Genomic DNA, 20558 nt, shown 5'->3' on the forward strand with positions numbered 1-20558 from the left:
ACCAGCGTATTTCATAATTGACACAAGGTGAACTTATCATTGCCTTAACACAGAAAACAGCCAACGCAATGGCTGTAACAAAAAAAAACATTTCTGTATTTCCAAAGCCTTATGTGTTTGTTTGTTTTTTTACAACTCTTATTTTCCAGATAATAGATTGTTGTCTTGTAATACTGTAAAGATAATGGAAATGCTAACTTGTATAGTTTTAATAGTAAATAGTATCATATTTATTAGATGCCTAATTTATTTAGTTTTTGGATTTTAGTATCTTGTTTAATATCAATAAAATGAAAAAAAAACAACAACAACAGTCTCACTTCTTTCTTTAAGCTGCTTTGGAGTATTAGAGCCGCCTGCAGTTCTTTACTCCAGCCACTTGGAGGCAGACTTTACCCAAATCATCTCTTAAGATAAACATTTCTACTAATTTTAACTTTCAGATAATTCTACAGTAACCATTAACAAAATCAGGTACAACAACCACATGTCTTGGATGAAATCTGTGGAAAATATGCAGTCATTTTGAAAAAAGGGTTAAATTAATATACAGTGCTTTACACCACTGCATCCGACGCTTTGCATTGCACTTGGTGATGTATGGCTTGGATGCAGCTGCTCGGCCATGGAAACCCATTCCATGAAGCTCTCTGAGCACTGTTCTTGAGCTAATCTGAAGGCCACATGAAGTTTGGAGGTCTGTAGCGATCGACTCTGCAGAAAGTTGGCGACCTCTTCGCACTATGCGCCTCAGCCTCTGCTGACCCCGCTCCGTCAGTTTACGTGGCCTACCACTTCGTGGCTGAGTTGCTGTCATTCCCAAACACTTTCACAGTCAGCTGACAGTTGACTGTGGAATATTTAGGAGCGAGGAAATTTCACGACTGGATTTGTTGCACAGGTGGCATCCTATCACAGTCCCACGCTGGAATTCACTGAGCTCCTGAGAGCGACCCATTCTTTCACAAATGTTTGTAAAAACAGTCTGCATGCCTAGGTGCTTGATTTTATACACCTGTGGCCATGGAAGTGATTGGAACACCTGATTCTGATTATTTGGATGGGTGAGCGAATACTTTTGGCAATATAGTGTAGATGAAGGGTTTTTGTCAAGACCGCCTACATGTTAAGAGTGAGTTAAGATTTTAGCCTTAAAAGGATCAAGTCAAAATCAAGTACAAATAAAAGTGAATCCAAATAAAAACCATCAGGTTGCTTTTAGAGGCCATGCCTTTATTTTAACTAGCCTTGCTTTCATGCAGTTGTGGGTTGATATTGCAGTGATTAGACTGTGATATTTTTAAAAGAAGGAATTACTTTTTCTCAAAGACAACCGTGTCCATATTTAGTGAGACCAATGACCAAAACAGAGTCCAATCTCCAAATTAAAATGCCAAAAACTCCAAGAACAAATCCGTGTCAGTACTGAAAACTGGCAACTCACTGTACCTTGTACAACCAAGTAACAAAGCGACTGAAGTTTGACATCGATTTCATGACGCTGATCCGCAAAGCAGCGTCACTTAATTCCTAAATCATTAAGTGACTTAATCAAGTTAGCTAGTCTGTCCACTGAATTACGTCTAAAGTATTCTTAATTATCACATTAGCCTAAATGCATACTCTGAAAATGAAGCAGCCAGCATTTCATTTCCAAACCCAGCATCAGCTCATCAACAACTCTGGGAAAATCACTGGGCTTCAGCTTACAACCTTGGAGGAGATTTACTATTTCCACTCATGTTTGAGGAGTACTAGTATGATCTGATAAGTGCACTCCTTTACACTCCAGCAGATATTACAGGAGCAGTTATCACTGCTCTGAATCAACCTTTCACTAAATCCCTCTACACTCTGAACTGGAAATTTCCTCAGGCACATTCCATACACTTTTGCACCATATTTGCACAGTACACACACCAGTAAAGATAAGTACATAGTAGCAGCCTACAGCAGTCTCTTACCACTCCTGAGAGCTCTTATCAACAGTTGCACTATAGACCATTCTCCATTCTCATGACCATTAAAAATTACTGTGTTGCTATTATTATTTACTATTGTACTATTGCACCAATGTACATTCAGCTGGCCTCTGCAAGCTATATAAATGTTAGGATTATACACAGATCAGGCAAAACATCATGAGCAGTGCCAGGTGACGTGAATAACTCTGCTTATCTCCTCATCATGGTTAGCGGGTGGGATATATTAGGCAGCAAGTGAACATTCTGTCCTCAAAGTTGATGTGTTAGAAGCAGGAAAAATGGACAAGCGTAAGGATTTGAGTGAGTTTGACAAGGGCCAAATTGTGATGACTAGATGACTGGATCAGAGCATCTCCAAAACTGCAGCTCTTGTGGGGTGTTCCTGGTCTGCAGTGGTCAGTATACACTATATTGCCAAAAGTATTCGCTCACCTGCCTTGACTCGCATATGAACTTAAGTGACATCCCATTCCTAATCCATAGGGTTCAATATGACATCGGTCCACCCTTTGCAGCTATAACAGCTTCAACTCTTCTGGGAAGGCTGTCCACAAGGTTTAGGAGTGTGTTTATGGGAATTTTTGTCCATTCTTCCAGAAGCGCATTTGTGAGGTCACACACTGATGTTGGACGAGAAGGCCTGGCTCTCAGTCTCCGCTCTAATTCATCCCAAAGGTGTTCTATCGGGTTGAGGTCAGGACTCTGTGCAGGCCAGTCAAGTTCATCCACACCAGACTCTGTCATCCATGTCTTTATGGACCTTGCTTTGTGCACTGGTGCACAGTCATGTTGGAAGAGGAAGGGGCCAGCTCCAAACTGTTCCCACAAAGTTGGGAGCATGGAATTGTCCAAAATGTCTTGGTATGCTGAAGCATTCAGAATTCCTTTCACTGGAACTAAGGGGCCAAGCCCAGCTCCTGAAAAACAACCCCACACCATAATCTCCCCTCCACCAAACTTTACACTTGGCACAATGCAGTCAGACAAGTACCGTTCTCCTGGCAACCGCCAAACCCAGACTCGTCCATCAGATTGCCAGATGGAGAAGCGCGATTCGTCACTCCAGAGAACGCGTCTCCACTGCTCTAGAGTCCAGTGGCGGCGTGCTTTACACCACTGCATCCGACGCTTTGCATTGCACTTGGTGATGTATGGCTTGGATGCAGCTGCTCGGCCATGGAAACACATTCCATGAAGCTCTCTGAGCACTGTTCTTGAGCTAATCTGAAGGCCACATGAAGTTTGGAGGTCTGTAGCGATCGACTCTGCAGAAAGTTGGCGACCTCTTCGCCTGATGTGCCTCAGCATCCGCTGACCCCGCTCCGTCAGTTTACGTGGCCTACCACTTCGTGGCTGAGTTGCTGTCGTTCCCAAACACTTCCACGTTCTTATAATACAGCTGACAGTTGACTGTGGAATATTTAGGAGCGAGGAAATTTCACGACTGGATTTGTTGCACAGGTGGCATCCTATCACAGTTCCACGCTGGAATTCACTGAGCTCCTGAGAGCGACCCATTCTTTCACAAATGTTTGTAAAAACAGTCTGCATGCCTAGGTGCTTGATTTTATACACCTGTGGCCATGGAAGTGATTGGAACACCTGATTCTGATTATTTGGATGGGTGAGCGAATACTTTTGGCAATATAGTGTATATCAAAAGTGGTCCAAGGAAGGAACAGTGGTGAATCAGCGACAGGGTCATGGACAGCCAAGGCTTGTTAATGCACGGGGGGCAAAGGCTGGCCCGTGTGGTCCGGTCCAACTGCTTAGCCAAATTGCTGAAGAAGTTAATGCTGGTTCTGATAGAAAGGCTTCAGAATACACAGTGCATGATGGGTCAGGGTTGTTTTGGCAGCAAAAGAGGGATCACATTAAACACAACATGGTTATAATGTTATGCCTGGTCAGTGTAATATATTATTATAATATATTATATATATTAACAGACTGTGATTTTTGGAATAATTGCTTGAAAAGTAACCCACAGCCCTGAGCATGTGTTTGCCTCAGACAGCAATCTGAATATTGATCTTTAACCAAGGTAAATAAAAAGATCAGGTCAATCAGAGATTACGGAATACAGCGGCTCATTACCCTCATCAGCACCAGGTACAACTCAGAGATTCAGAGATGTGTCTACAAAACAACTGACAAATCAATAACCATGTGATGTTCCTCTCGTAAAGAGATGTCTGATATGTAGCACAGCACTGTAGATAGGAGAACAAGCAGATACAAAACAAAACACCATTACACAAATCTAATGAAAAACATCCAGTACAAGGTAAATACTATGTAATCTTCTGTTTCTTTCATCACAGGAAACTGAAGAGTTGGTAGCTGTTCTTCTTGAGGTGTGTCCGATGCAATTACTGAAGGAGACTCACTATCACAACCACCCAGTGCTGTCTCTGTCAGAGAAACTAACTGATAAATAAAGTGCCCCATCAGCTCTAATGCTGTCGGGAAACATCAGGGATGTTTAAAGCCTCCCACTCTCTATCGTTCTTTCTGGAAATAATGGAGAGAATTGGATTAACGTTTCACGAACCTTAGAAATGCAATGAGGAATAGATCAGACGCTGATCTATTTTGGTAGAAACGTTCTAGGAGCTAGCTGGGAAAGGCAACTTATATTTTAAAACATTTATTCAGAAGCACTATAAGGCTGTGAGAACATTAAGAACTACAGTATAATAGATTTAGGATTATTCAGCCTTTCATGTCCTCTGTGAGCTATTAGTATTTATAGAAGGAGAAAAATTATTTTCCTCAAGATTCACCTACTTATTTCCTTATTATTTGCATTTTAAAAGGGTAACAAAAAAGAACTTTTTTCAAAAGATTTTTTACCCAGATTATCCTTGTCAGGGTGGATCTGGAGTCTGCTGGTATAAGGCATGAGAAGTGGACTGGAAACTCTTTTTCCAGTCTTTTTCTCAATAAAACAAACCTGATTGTCACTAACAGTGTAGGTGTTTCCAGGAAAACCTGGTGTGTTGGTCTCTCTGATTGTGTGTGTGTGTCTGTGTGTGTGTGTGTGTGTATGTTTGAGAGCTTTGAACTCTTTTAACTTGTATTCTTGTCCATTGTATTTGAAGAGTTAATACAGAATGAATGAAAAAATCGATAGGTTATGCTCACAAACCAGATTCATCATGAGATTAAGGACATAAACTAAGTTAAGTAGTCTTTTTTTGTCACATATACATTACTGCACAGAAAAATTCTTTCTTCACATATCCCATCCTTGAGGGTTGGGGTCAGAGTACAGGGTCAGCCATGATGCAGCGCCCCTGGAGCAGGGTGTGTTGGGGGCCTTGCTCAAGGGCCCAGAGGTGGCAGCTTTTCAGGTCAGCAACCCAGAGCCTTAACCACTTGTGCTATCACCGCCCACTTACTAGGTGAATACACCAGTTTACACATCTTCTACAGGGGCAAAAAACACTGCAGGGTGTGGTAGGTAGCTTAGTGGTTAGGGTGTTGGCCTACTGATTAGAAAGCCATCAGTCTGAATCCCACGTCCTCCAAGCTGCTCCTGTGCAAGGTGCTCAGTTGCACAAAATGAGGTAATAATGTAAGTTACTCTGGTTATATACCATAAATGTTGTTTTTTATACAGTAAGTCTGAGGGAAAAGAATGCTTCATGTGGCAGTTATTATCTAGGTACTGTACCATGAATCTTTATCTAAAAACTCTAAATACACAAAGATGGAAAGTCTCTATAACATGGCAAAAGTATATGTGGTTTTCACAAAAGGAAAAAAAAGGATATGCATGGAATATTCCTTTGCCCCAAATGAAGTTAATTGTTTAAGATTGACTTATTTTTCCTACCTGGGTGCAAAAAGTCAGCTAAGCTTATAGCTGCTTTTTCTTTCATCTTCAGTAACCGCTTTATCCTGATCAGTGATACAGAGGGACCGGACACCTATACCAAGAATACAGAGGCAGGAATACACCCATGCACACATATTTGCGCATTCATTCACACCCAGAGGCAAGTGAAAGTGGCAGATGTTGGGAGGTGGGAGGAAACCAGAAGACCTGAAGGAACCCCAGACAAACACCCACACAAACTTAAGATCTAATTCAGGACCTGGAGCTGTGACTGTGTTGTAGAACTGAAGAGTGAATTTCTTATAATTCTTCGCTTCAAAAATGCCACTGATAAAAAAAAAAAAAAAAAAAGCTGGAACAATAATACAACTTATAACACTTAATTCCACCTTGAGTACTGATGGTAGCTCAGTCACATTTGCAGTGTGCATTTCTCATGTTTTTGTTTTTTGAGAAATACTGTGGCAATATATTCCTGGGTGTTCCATAAAACAAAAAAGTTTAAAAATGTTTATATATTTAAGGTAAATGGTGATGTCAATCCCATTACTGCTCTCTGAGAATAGAAGCATCTAAAATTTTAACTCATTATTTTCAAGAACTAAAATTCTAGGTTATTTAAACAGAGGCAAAAAACCCAAGCCAACTGTGCCCTGAATAATTTTTATATCAGATACACAACATTAAAATAATTCATTTGTTTATACTGATTCCAGTGTTTGATAAGCTGTCAGGAGACTGGAGTGCCAGTGTACTGGTAAAATGGGTTATGACATGATACAGGGGATATATCCAGTTTGCATGCACAGGTGGCTATGAGCTTCCTTGCTTGTCGATTAGCCTTGTAGCTCCAGTGCTTAACTAAAGCAACAATGTTTAAATATCAACTTAATGCTTTATTGAGCACAAAATTTTGGGGCAGGATTTGCTCCAAAAGGCTTATATTGACCTTGATGACTTGTAGAATTCAGCCATTTAGAAAAAAAGACCACTGATTTTCAAGACTTGGGTTGATTCCAGCAGTGCTATTGACAAATGCAAAGCCGTTAACAGACTGCAAGCCTGAATTGCCGGAGGCTCCATATGGAGATTTCTGCACTCATTTTGCTTCAGCAATCCAATGTCTCTGATTCTGGGTAAAAAAATATCTACTGTAAGCTTCCTGCTCCGCTAAGTATCCAGAGAAAGCAAACAAGCATGGTGGAGTGAACATCCATGGATCACTGGATAAAAGGAAGAGAGCGGAGAGCAGCACAGACTGTAATGATTTCAGGGTTGGAGGGAAAAGAATTGGAGGCAAAAAATAAGGAGGCTAAAATGGGACTGAAAGAGAGAGAACAGAAAAAGAGAGATTCCTTATTGGTCCCTGAGGTGGAATGGTGTACGGGAATGATGCTCAGCCTTTTCTTTCCTCTCTTTGAGTTTCTCCTCCTTAAATATGACATCATCCAGACAATAATAGAGCAGGTTCAGTTTATTAAATGAAAAATAAGAATTTAGTAAATGTTCTTTGAGAAAGTATATGTACAGTAGTTCAGTGTACAGACTTACACATTTATAGTTTATAATCAGCTTTATTCACTTTACATACAGTATCTATCTATCTATCTATCTATCTATCTATCTATCTATCTATCTATCTATCTATCTATCTATCTATCTATCTATCTATCTAATAATAATAAGATGAACAAGAAACAACTTTTTTAAGATTAAATTCATTAAATGTATGTTATATGCATTGTAGGAAATGATTACTTGCCCGGTTAAATTAGTGTTGGTGGAACAATAGTTTCAGTGGGTAGCGTTTCTAGATTTCCTCTGGGTTCTCTGGTTTTCTCCCCCTCCACAAACATGCCTATAGGTGGACTGGGTGATAGTGCCCAACAATATTTAGACACTCTCATCCAGGGAGTATTCCTACCTAGCACTCTGTGTTCATAGGGTAGGCTCTAGATCCACTCTGACCTTGACCTGGATAAAGTATGGTTACTGAAGCGAGTGAGTAAATCAGTGTTGATTTAAATGTGTATTTTCATAGCAAATGATCAGATCTTCATGCTGATGGACTTGAATCCCATCTAGGGTCAGCTTAACAGCCAATCTTCCTAGATCGGATTTACTGTGACCCTGACCAGGATAAAACAGGGAGCGGAGATAAATGAATGAATCACGTTTTGACTGTGCCATCTCTGTGTCCAGGAATTACCATGATAACTTAGGTGCGATCACAATGTATGTGTCTGCTCTCCTGATTCAACTGTCCATCTGCTTATGCACGCACACACACACACACACACACAGTTATGTAGTTATCTGTTACCAGTTTAAACCAGAAATACATTTCTTCTTGAACATACATGGGAATGATTCTGTGGGAAAAAGGGTGCAAGCAATCAGGACGAAACAGAAAGAAAAAAAAAATCGCACTAATGAGCGAGTGCTGCTCCTGAGACTATTAGATGAAACTCGATTGATCCTGAGAGTCCACTGCCAAATGGATGAAACTCTACACTCACTGGGAAATGGAAGCTTTGTGATTGAGTTCATGTGTTTGTAATAGTATACAGCATATGTGTGCATTCATGCATTTATATACATTTTGCTGAGAGAGAGAGAGAGAGAGAGAGAGCCTCTAATTCAATGGTGTTTCTCATAACAAGCATAAGCTACTCAGAACATTTCAGCATTTATACATGAATTACATATTTCACACTTTTTATCTGTCTATAGTTACATAAAAGTTGCATATTATCTATGAGACAATTCTGTTTCTGTTATGACTTCTGTTGTAGCAGCTCTAAAAAGTCATTTTCCTCATGCTACCAAGGAACTGCAAAGCTATTAGTGAAGAAAACTGAGAAAACACTGACACTGGAGACTCTATCAGTAAATAAATAAATGCCTCCTTTAAAAAAAACCCTTGGCATATCAAATTAATTATAGTAAGTAAATAGTTTCAGACTGAAACTAAACAAGATAAACAAACCAGATTATTATGTGATAATAAACATATTGTCTAGTCTTTCGACCATAAATTTCTGATTGATGGAGTATATCTGTGATGGCCGTCTTTCCACCAGGTTCTCCCAACTCTTTAGAGTGGCTACTGTGTTCTTGGTCACCTCCCTAGTCCCAGCCTCAGGCATCACAACTGGCTGAACATCTGATGCATATGGCACACAAAATTGGAAATTCTGAAGAAGTTTCAAAGTCATGATCTGATATGTTGTATTCTGTAGACTCTCTGGGAGACAAGTGCTTCCTTGCAAACTCTAGCATTAGAAATAGTGTTATACCTTTGTTCAAATCTGTTGTTGTCTTTCAGCTGCTCCCTTGGTCCATATGTTTCGATTTGGCACAGGTTTTACGCCAGATGCCCTTCCTGACACAACCCTCCCATTTTATCCGGGCTTGGGACCGGCACTGAGAGTTAACTCTTCAATGGCTGGGTTAGCTCCCCTCGTGGGAAGCAAACCCATGGCAATAAGAGCAGGGGGATCCTGCTGCCAGACCACAAGGAGGCCTCTTGGTTTAAATCTGTTACGGAATATAATTAGATTGCAGAATCCTACACCGAGTTCCTTGGACTGCATGAATTGGATTGACATGCAGCATGAATTTTTGGACCTTATATGCCTTTCTTATCTTCGCAGGTAGACTTCATTCAAGGCCAAAGCAAACAGGATGCACCGGAGCTCAATTTGGAGTGTAAATCATCAGAGTATTCTCTCAGCAAATTTGTTAAAGAATTACCTAATGTAAATCTCTTTTTTGCACAATCAAAAAAAAATTCCCAGTGTGTCATTAGACTGTAGATTCTATAAATACGTATTCTTGTTTGTAGGACACAATGTTCTATGCGTGGCTTCATCTCAGAAAATATGCGTGACTCATCTTAACATCATCATTCCGTTGGAGTGCACTCCTCCTCTCTTTCTCTGTTTATCAGTCTCTCTCCCTCACACTCATTCTTTCTCTGTTTTCCCACAGTGAGGGCTTGTGAAAAATCAGGCCACGATGAGTTCTAAAGCACCACAGTCTCGAACCTGAGCTATAGTTCTTCCAGAGCCTTTTCATTAGCTCAGTTAGCTCATTATAAAACCTGAGTGGTTCTTACAGTATGCTCTTGCAGTGTGTTCTGAGTCATGTTACTGGGTGCTGTGTAGCCCGCACTTTAGCAATCTAAACTTTTTAATATGCACTCTTTTCAAATTTTCAAAAGAAAACTATGGAAGAACATATAAATAGGAATATAAATGAATATAAAATAAGTGATAAGGAAATATTCTGCTGTTCTACTTTGCAATTTCGTTTAATTTCGTTTCGTTTAGTTTCGTTTTCGTTTAGTTTTCATTTGTATAGATGTAAGTCATCTAAATTCTTTGAAAACATTTCATACTTCATACTCATGTTTTTCCAGATAGTCTTTAAGTATGCCTATGACAAACTTTCCCTTATGTATGAAGCTTTTTGGGACACCCTGTATATATAATTATGAAAGAAGCTTTGGTGAACTATATTTAAGATGTGTCAGGCTACAGTCTAGCTTTCTGGGGCTTGTGTTTTACATAACATCAGTGAACCCAGCAATCTGCTAATACGAAACCTATGATAATATAGGCTATAAGGCACTTGATTCCATTGATTCATGCATTCATGTAATCATTTGGCCCTAGTTAAGGGTACAGCGACTCCAGAGTAGGATGCCTACTGCAGGACAATGGCAGAAGATTGCAGACATCTGACCATCACACCCATATTTGCTTGCTGAACATTGCATTCCATCTCATTACAATCCTGCTTTACTATTCTTGGAACCTCCAGTATTCTGGGAAGGCTGTCCACTAGATTTTGGAGTGGGACTGTGGGGATTTGCTCAAGCAGCCATTAGAGCATTAGTGAAGTCAGGCACTGATGTCGAACAAGGAGGCCTGGAGTGCAATTGGTGTTTCAATTCATCTCAGCGGTGTTCAGTGAAGTGAAGAGGTCAGGGCTCTCTGCAGGCCACTCCAGTTCTTAAATTGTAAACTTGGCAAACCGTGTCTTCATGGACCTCGCTTTGTGCCAGGGTCATTCTGGAACAGATTTCGGCTCCTTAGGTCCTTGAAGGAAGCCTGTAATGCTACAGCATACAAAGCCATTCTGTATAATTGTATATATGATCAACATTGTGCCAATAGTTTGAGAGTCACATATGCATAGGATGATCACATATTTGCAAATCTTTGGCAATATAATATAAAACATATTGCGAACTCAGGTAACTGAATTACCCTATCATTTAGTTTATTTTGGATTATTAAAATGCAATGTTTCAATATCCTTCCCATTACAGCACTTGTTTTGCTACAGGATGACCTCTTATAGCCAATAGCAGATGGTTAATTAACTGAAATTATAAAGCAACCAAATGTTGTCTTAGTGTTAGCCTGGCTTAAAATCTTTATGTTAAACATACAACAGAGTCATCATGGTCTATGACAGGTAATCAGCTTTTTTGTGAGAGAGCAGAAGTTCAACACAATGGTGGGATTATTCTGGCAAACATCATCATTTATGCCTTCTCAGGAGACATCCTTCAGTTCCCGGGAAAAATGACCAATATCAAAGATCCCATCAACTCTATGGCCGGTCACATGCACAAGTCCAGTATAAAAAGACTTAACTCTTTCTTCTTGTTTTTTAAATTCCCTTTCTACCAGTCATTTTCAGTCAGAGCAATGTGCAATGAACTATAAATCTCTCTCTCTCTCTCTCTCTCTCTCTCTCTTTCTGTCGACAGCCACATCTCCTATTTTGACATTGGTTTGACGACTTTCTGGCAGCAGTCACAAAGACTCTTCTGAATCAATCAAACTTCTTTTCAAAAATCTTTTCAACTTTTCAAATCTGACATCTCTCTAAAATCACAATACCAGACATTTACATGTTCTGCTATTTCTCTTCTCTTAGTTAAATCAATCTTGGTTATGTGATCAGCAGAATATGATGTATTATGCCACATGGGTCTAAAACTTTAGCGTTTTGACATTTTGGAATAAAGGTGCAGTAACACAGCAGAAATATATTGTAAAGAGGGTTGAGTTTTGATGTGTGTGGTTTTTGGAAAGACCTGAAGAAAATAACTAGCTGCAACAAATATAGACACTGTAAGCAATCATACACTAAGCAGAAGAGATTGCTTGGGTGTCTCAAAATAAGCCACCATCAAACCAATCAGTGCCAAAGATATTTAGCTGCAAATTCTTTAGGTACTCAGTTACTGAGAGAAAAATTAATCTTGCACATAATATTGATCTTTTGGTGGTAGGTGATCACAAATAGACTGCTCACATTCGGTGTGTAGCTTGGGAAGCAGCAGGGTGCAAGACAGAACACAGATATTCTCACACAGCCAGAGGAATCGATTATTTGACTCAGTCCTTCAGGCCTCCCTTAACAGCAGGATCAGCAGGATCAGATTTTAGTGAAACAACAGCAGCAGATTATTATTCCTTTTTTTCTTTTTTGATTCCCCAGTGATTAAGTATTCTACGATCAATTGTGTGGATACTCTTTGTAGCTTTGCAGCTACATTACTGTATATGTTAGAGCAAGAAAAACGCTTATAAGCTTTAAATAAGCAGCGATATCTTCATGATCTATGCTTATTGAAATGACTATGAGTGATATGTGTTAATACTATGATACCTTGGTAAAATAAAGACATAAGGAACAAAGGTTTCACTACCTCTCTTCATCACCGGAACAATATAAATAAGACATCTACATAATGTCATCTACATAATTTTCATAAAGTTCTTCCATCCAGAGGCTTTGTTACACTGCTGGAAGGCCTGGATCAATTACACTGAATGCTGATTAATTCAGTGTTAGAGCACCAAATTAAATAAGGACACTTGCAGTAACGTAGCATTTTATGAAGACACTTGCTTCCTTCAAAAAAATAATGTCCAATTTAAATAAATAAACAAAGTATCTACAGCTTCAATACATAAACACTCCAGCAGTTAAAGTCAGCCTTGTTTTATTACTGAAGTCTCTAAGACTAATAAAACAATTTTCAGTAGGCCTCTGTGATTTGTTACACAGGGTTTGTGATCTCTGTGATCTCAAGCAATATACTGTACTTATCAGGGTCTATGTTATGAAAAGAAATCATTATTCATTGGTTTAGCTTGTACATTGTACACAATGTACACCGATCAGGCATAACATTATAACCAACCACCTAATATTGTGTTAGTCCCCCTTTTGCTGCCAAAACAGCCCTGATCCATCGAGGCCACTTGATCCCTGAAGGTTAACCAGCATTAACTTTTTTTTTAGCAATTTGAGCAACAGTAGCTCATCTGTTGGATCAGACCTCATGGGCCAGCCTTCACTCCCCACGTGCATCAATGAGCCTTGGCCGCCCATGACCCTGTCGCTGGTTCACCACTGTTTCTTCCTTGGACCACTTTTGATAGATACTGACCACTGCAGACCGGGAACACTGCACAAGAGCTGCAGTTTTGGAGATGATCTGATCCAGTCGTCTAGCCATCACAATTTGGCCCTTGTCAAACTCACTCAAATCCTTATGCTTGTCCATTTTTCCTGCTTCTAACACATCAACTTTGAGGACCAAATGTTCACTTGCTGCCTAATATATCCCACCCACTAACAGGTGCCATGATGAGGAGATCATCAGTGTTATTCACTTCACCTCTCAGTGTTCATAATGTTATGACAGATCTGTGTATATCGTGTGTGGTTTTCTTCAAACAAACAAGCATATGACTACTCCTTTTGCCATATTGCAAAATGATATAAAAAATGCATGACTGTCTGTTAAACTCCAGTTCACATTAGACTCTTATTAAAGGAACCTGATATCCAGAGCAGAGGAGAGCAGACATGGTTAATGCCTGCACAATGGCTAATATTACTGAAAGATGGGACTGTGCAGTTAGCTGTTTTTCCTGCTTCTAACACATCAACTTTGAGGACAAAACATTCACTTGCTGCCTAATATATCCCACCCACTAACAGGTGCCATAATGAGGAGATAATCAGTGTTATTCACTTCACCTCTCACTGCTCATGTTATGCCTGATCAGTATATATTATTGTAAAGCAAGAACTCTGGATTTGAACATCTCAGAAACATGGTTGTAGGTGGATTGAGTGGAAATGAATTGCGGTACTTAATTAAATAAGGGTGTGAGTTTGCACTGCAATCACCTGTTGTTCCATCCGGGTTGAAATCCTGCCATGTGGGCAGTGTTTCCAGGATAGGCTCCAGGTCCAGCAACACCTTGACTAATGTAAAGGAAAAAATCCTTCCATCCATCCATCCATCCATCCATTAATTTTCATTAACCATATTACCCAGAAAATCCACGTTATAGAGAAAACAATGTAAGCAAGCATATCTTTTAATTATCTTTAGCAACCAGGTCTGTGGTCAGGGCTCTCTGCAGGCCACTCCAGTTCTTAAATTGTAAACTTGGCAAACCATGTCTTCATGGACCTCACTTTGTGCCAGGGTCATTCTGGAACAGATTTTGGCTTCTTAGGTCCTTGAAGGAAGCCTGTAATGCTACAGCATACAAAGCCATTCTGTATAATTGTATACAATATATAATATAATATCAACATTGTGCCAATTGTTTGAGAGTCACATATGCATAGGATGATCACGTATTTGCAAATCTTTGGCAATATAATATAAAACATTACTCAGGTAACTGAATCGCCCTATCATTTAGTTGATTTTGGATCACTGAAATGCAATCTTCACATTACAGCGCTTGTTCTGCTACAGGATGACCATCCATCCATCCATCCATCCATCCATCCATCCATTTTCATTAACCACATTACTCTGGAAATCCACTTGTTATAGAGAAAACATTGCAAGCAAGCAATCATATCTCTTTTAATTATCTTTAGTAACCAGTTTATCCTCCATATCCTGAATGGGATACAAAGCCGAAATATTGATATCTAGATAAACACACGTAACCTTATCTAGTTTCCCCACAACTATGGCATTAACTAGTATATTCGCTGGTAATGTGTGGTGCTTGAGGTTGTGATGGCTCTGCCAGTGTAATCACCAGCAGCTTGTGGTGCGCGCGTGAGCGTAACTGCCGCTGTGCGCGGGAAGCGCGTGACAGGACTGCGCCTATTGGAGCAGAGAGAGGAGGCTGAGCTACACTCTGTACAACAAGCCCAGCCTGCCGGTGAGGACAGTCACGCTCCTGTACGGTTAGGAAAGATTACTCGAATATAGCCTGTCGGTTTTTGGTTATATAACACTTTCTGGACATTATTATCGCGAAAACGGTTAGTGAGGAAAACTGGGCTGGGAGAGCACCTGTCCGACTCTCTCTCTCTTTCTCTCTCTCTCTCTCTCTCTCCATCCCGCTGAAAGCACAGAGCAAACCCAGCTAAGCGTTTTCACACACTGAGGTAAGAAAGTACTTCTTTTGCCTACACCTTCCCGTACACAATGTAATATATATTCACTTTGCTACATCACTCTAAAAAAGCAAAAAAAACCCAAAAAAAACAAAAACCCCTACAATACTAAACTGTATCTTTCTGTGTCGCTGCGGTGTTACTGTTATCTTTCACCTGTTTATGTACATACACTGTAATTAATACCCCTTCACATGCACCAATGCACATTCTCATTTAAAGGCTTTACTATTTCCCCATTCCTGTGTAAAATATAGAAGTAATCGTGCCTTTTGTCTGAGAGTGTGGTCCTCTGGTTATTCTTTCTAAATGACAAGAGGAACTCGGCTATAGTTAAAGCTCCTTTCTTGTCTGAATAATCAGGACATGGTGAGTAAACTTATCTGGAGATAGCTAGCAGGTTTGTCTGGAAGTGGTGTGTCTGGTGTGGTTTGTCTGGAAGTGGTGTCAGAAATGAATATTTGTTTTAAGTGTTTCATGTGTTGGGATTTTTCAGCTTAAGCAAGGTTTTGCACAGGAGCTTTTAAATGTTTCATGTGTCTGATGTTCTGTAAGGAATAAAACAGCTAACTGCACAGTCCCATCTTTCAGTAATATTAGCCATTGTGCAGGCATTAACCATGTCTGCTCTCCTCTGCTCTGGGTATCAGGTTCCTTTAATAAGAGTCTAATGTGAACCGGAGTTTAACAGACAGTCATGCATTTTTTATATCATTTTGCAATATGGCAAAAGCCGTAGTCATATACTTGTTTGTTTGAAGAAAACCACACACGCTATACACCAGGGGTGTCTAATCTTATCCAGAAAGGGCCAGTGTGGGTGCAGGTTTTCATTCCAACCAAGCAGGAGCTACACCTGATTCCAACTGGCTAATCAACAGATTGGCTTTCAGTAGACTCAGGTGTGGCTTCTGCTCAGTTGGAATGAAAGCCTGCACCCACACCGGCCCTTTGCGGATAAGATTGGACACCCCTGCTATACACCGATCAGGCATAACATTATGAGCACTGAGAGGTGAAGTGAATAACACTGATGATCTCATCATGGCACCTGTTAGTGGGTGGGATATATTAGGCAGCAAGTGAACATTTTGTCCTCAAAGTTGATGTATTAGAAGCAGGAAGAATGGGCAAGCGTAAGAATTTGAGTGAGTTTGACAAGGGACAAATTGTGATGGCTAGACCACTGTATCAGAGCATCTTCAAAACTGCAGCTCTTGTGCAGTGTTCCCGGTCTGCAGTGGTCAGTATCTATCAAAAGTGGTCCAAGGAAGAAACAGTGGTGAACCAGTGACAGGGTCATGGGCAGCCAAGGCTCATTGATGCACGTGGAGAGCGAAGGCTGGCCCGTGTGATCCGATCCAACAGACAAGCTACTGTTGCTCAAACTGCTGAAGAAGTTAATGCTGGTTCTGATAGAAAGGTGTCAGAATACACAGTGCATCACAGTTTGTTGTATATGGGGCTGCATAGCCGCAGACCAGTCAGTGTGCCTATGCTGACCCCTGTGCACCGTCCAAAAGCACCAACAATGGGCATGTGAGCATCAGAACTGGACCACAGAGCAATGGAGAAGGTGGTCTGGTCTAATGAATCATGCTTTCTTTACATCATGTGAATGGCCGGGTGCATGTGTGTCACTTACCAGGGGAACACATGGCACCAGGATGCACTATGGGAAGAAGGCAAGCTGGCAGAGGCAGTGTCATGCTTTGGGCAATGTCCTGCTGGGAAACCTTGGGTCCTGCCATTAATGTGGATACTTTGATATGTACCACCTACCAAAGTATTGTTGCAGACCATGTACATCTCATGGAAACAGTATTCCCTGATGGCTGTGGCCTCTTTCAGCAGGATAAAATGCTGTACCACAAAGCAAAAATGGTTCAGGAATGGTTTGATAAGCACAACAACAAATTTGACGTGTTGACTTGGCCTCCAAATTCCCCAAATCTCAATCTAATGGAGCATCTTTGGGATGTTAAGAACAAACAAGTCTGATCCATGGAGGCTCCACCTCACAACTTAGAGGACTTGAAGGATCTGCTGCTAGCATCATAGTGCCAGATATCACAGCACATCTTCAGGGATCTAGTGGATCCATGACTCGATGGGTCAGGGCTTTTTTTTGCCAGCAAAAGGGGACCAACACAATATTAGGCAGGTGGTCATTATGTTATGCCTGATCGGTGTATATTTTTATTGAAATGTTCATGATGTGTTTAATGATTCTTTTGCCAGTTTGTTGTTTGATGCTGTGTTTTCATTATTCCTGTGAGAAGTTAGCAGACGCACTGATGTCACACAGGGAACACTGCACAGAGATTGCACAAGATATGATTTTTCGAAGGAGAAAAAACATCAATAATATCAAACCCAAGATATAAAATGCACATTTTACTGTTAGCAGCTGAAAAGGAGGAAAAGCTTTTTTTTTTTTTTGCTCACTGTTTTTCAATTACATTCGGTGTCATATTAATATGATGATTAGATAATGACATCACAAGTGTGATGGTGCTGATGCATGAAAGTTGAAGTTTTGGACGCTGATGTGTTTGATGACTAGAGATGACTAGGTGAGCAAGCTGGAGAGGTTAAAGAACTATAGAGCTGCTGCATCAAAATTTTAGAGATGATGCAGAAGTGGGAACTTGGAGCCTGGAATGACATTATTGTTTTTACCATGTATTCCAGCTACAGTGGGAAAAAAACATGGACACCTTTATTATTCATCTTTTGTTAGAAACAAGCTAGACAGTGGGCAGGCTTAATGATTAGGATGTATCTCCGGGGTTGGGGGTTCGATTCCCGCCTCCATCCTGTGTGCACTCAGTTTGCTGTTTCTTGAGTTTCCTCCAGGCACTCTGATTTCCTCTCCCAGTTCAAAGACATGTGTTGGAGGCTGATTGCCATCTCTAAATTGTGTGCACAATTGTGCCCTGTTCAGTTCATCCGTCCAGGCTGTCTCTTACCTTGTGCACTGGGTCCCATCAACCCTGTGTAGGATAAGCGGTATAGAAGGATGGATAGGTCTGAATGATGTAAAACAAATACTACCTGGATGTAAGGAATTGTGAGTTATGACCTGTGTAAACACAGCATAAACCCTATGTGGTACTACTGTTGGCATAGTGGAACAGCATTGTGGGTAATACAGGAAAATATTAATAAAAGTGAAAATAGCATGTTGAACATGTTGCATTAAAAATGTCCACTAAGCATTGTAAGATTATGTTACATGTTAATTACACAGGTTAATATTCAAGTTGTTTAGAATGGAGTTTTCTGTTAGAGCTTATCTAATAGGTATGCTTTTTTGTCTAAGCTTTTGACAGTGTGCATTAAGGTGACTGCAATCAGAGCAAAATGCTTCCACCCGATATCAGGCAAGCTGAATATATTTTCTGCTGCCATCTCTTCCACTAATGCACAAGCTGTTGTTTACTTCCTTTTCTCCCTTGTTAGTACCTGCACAGCATCTGCTGAAGAACGTCCAGTTGAAGCCATCACATTCTCCGTGTACATCTTGTCAGAAACTGCACTAACGGATCGAGTGTCGGCTTAATTGCTTGTGTAAGGTGCCTGTAGACAGAGATATCTGAATTTTTTACTATACATAGAGTGAGTAGCCCAGATTGTGTTTACAGAGGACTGCTTCATTAAAGAAGGTAGTCAGGAAAGCTGATAAATTAGGCCACATAAGTGAATAGCTTGGTACATTTCCTATTTTTCTCTTGAATTTTCTCTGCATTTCTGCTGCCTCTCTCCTTCTCCTACATGTCTCACACTCTCAAATCTTTGTCTATTTCTGACTCTGTTTCATATTTCTCATGGTCAGTGCTGCTCTCATCTGATGAAGAGTCTATGAAAAGATTTGGGTAGATGATGCTGAGGGCTGGAGCTATTAAAGGTACCAGTGATTTCTTGCTCTCTCTGTGACCTTGCCAGTGTAATTGCCAGTTGAGCGTTTCTGCAGAGGAAAACACTATCGACCGCTCAGTTTAGCAACTAGTCAAGGCTGTGGGTTGAGTGTAATTGAAGGAGTGTGTGTGGAGAACCACAAAATAATATAGCTTGGATGAATTAATGGACTATAGAGTGGACCATTAGAAGGAATTTTTTTTCTGCTGAAACAAAACAATAATAAAATTAAATGTAGAAATACTGAAACAAAAATTAACCCTGAACAGTCTCTATATTAATCTTTATATTTAACACAAGATCTGCCAGATTTACCTTCTCAAAAATGGTGAGTGAGAAGAAGGAGCTTTTATTCCTAGGTAGATCCTAAGAGAAAAACCTGACTGTTATCTCTTAAACCTATGGTGATTCATATAGCTGGCGTATTTTGGCACCAAGTGAATGAACCCCCCATTTCAACCAACTACTCCTTGCATGCTGGGGTGGTGACCAGTTGTGTAGTGTGCACCGTACAGCAATGTGATTTTCTTAGTCTGCCAGTGAACAATAACCGAGCCTGTGTTTTCTTCAAGCATTTTTCAACAATGACATGTAGACTGTGAACCCCTCTGCTACTAGATGCAGTAAAGCGCTAGGAAAAATTGATCAGAGCCTGAGAGGAAATCAAATTAATCTCTGATTCCAGTTCTATTATCCATCTGGGTATGTGGGAGTGCGAGGACAAAATGTAAGCACAATAACATTGCTTCTATAAGAACCTTTTTGGCTCCTCAATCAACATTTCCCAGGTTTCCTGTATTTATGTTTCCTTACAAAGTGGTCACATGAAAGACAGGCTCTGGCGCTTACTTTCTTGAGAAAGCCGGATTTGGGGATTTGAGGGATTTTCAGACTCGCTTTGGCAAGGATCTCCTCAGGTGAAAGGTGGAGTAGTGTGCACACCTTTACAACAATGCTGAATGCAAATAGTACAAGATGGGCAGTGTGGAATGGTCAATGATTCGGCAGTTTTTGAAAAGTGTAGTGTGTACTTTTCCTTTCATAACTTAGATCTTGCAACACATTGCTCATGTTAAACCTCATTTCTAGTTGCTGGTCAAGAACAGACAGTAAAGGCAAAACCCAGGTTTTTAAGGAAGTTTAGATTTTAATGCTGTGATATAAACTTTAGTGCTGCGTATGAACTGTGCTTTGCCATGATTTTGGACTACAAATTTCACTTGTGTGCAGTGTTCATGTTCATTTATTGTATGAGTCTTAGCAAAAAGATAATTGCTTGAAAGTGTTGCTATGCTGCTTCTCTTTAGGCCAGTTCTCTCCTATGTGGTTTTACATAT

General features: G+C 40.3%; 1 protein-coding gene across 4 annotated transcripts in view; it reads left to right on the plus strand.

The window, feature by feature from the left end:
* The first annotated feature begins 15039 nt into the window (after positions 1-15039).
* Positions 15040-20558, plus strand: part of rap1gapb (RAP1 GTPase activating protein b) — a 58988-nt gene continuing 53469 nt past the window's right edge. For all 4 annotated transcript variants that reach the window (XM_058402583.1, XM_058402585.1, XM_058402586.1 and 1 more), the window contains exon 1: positions 15040-15291. The gene's annotated coding sequence lies outside the window, so the exon portion shown is untranslated. The remainder of the gene's footprint in view (positions 15292-20558) is intronic.

Source organism: Hemibagrus wyckioides, linkage group LG11, assembly GCF_019097595.1.
Source record: "Hemibagrus wyckioides isolate EC202008001 linkage group LG11, SWU_Hwy_1.0, whole genome shotgun sequence".
Taxonomy (NCBI): Eukaryota; Metazoa; Chordata; class Actinopteri; order Siluriformes; family Bagridae; genus Hemibagrus; species Hemibagrus wyckioides.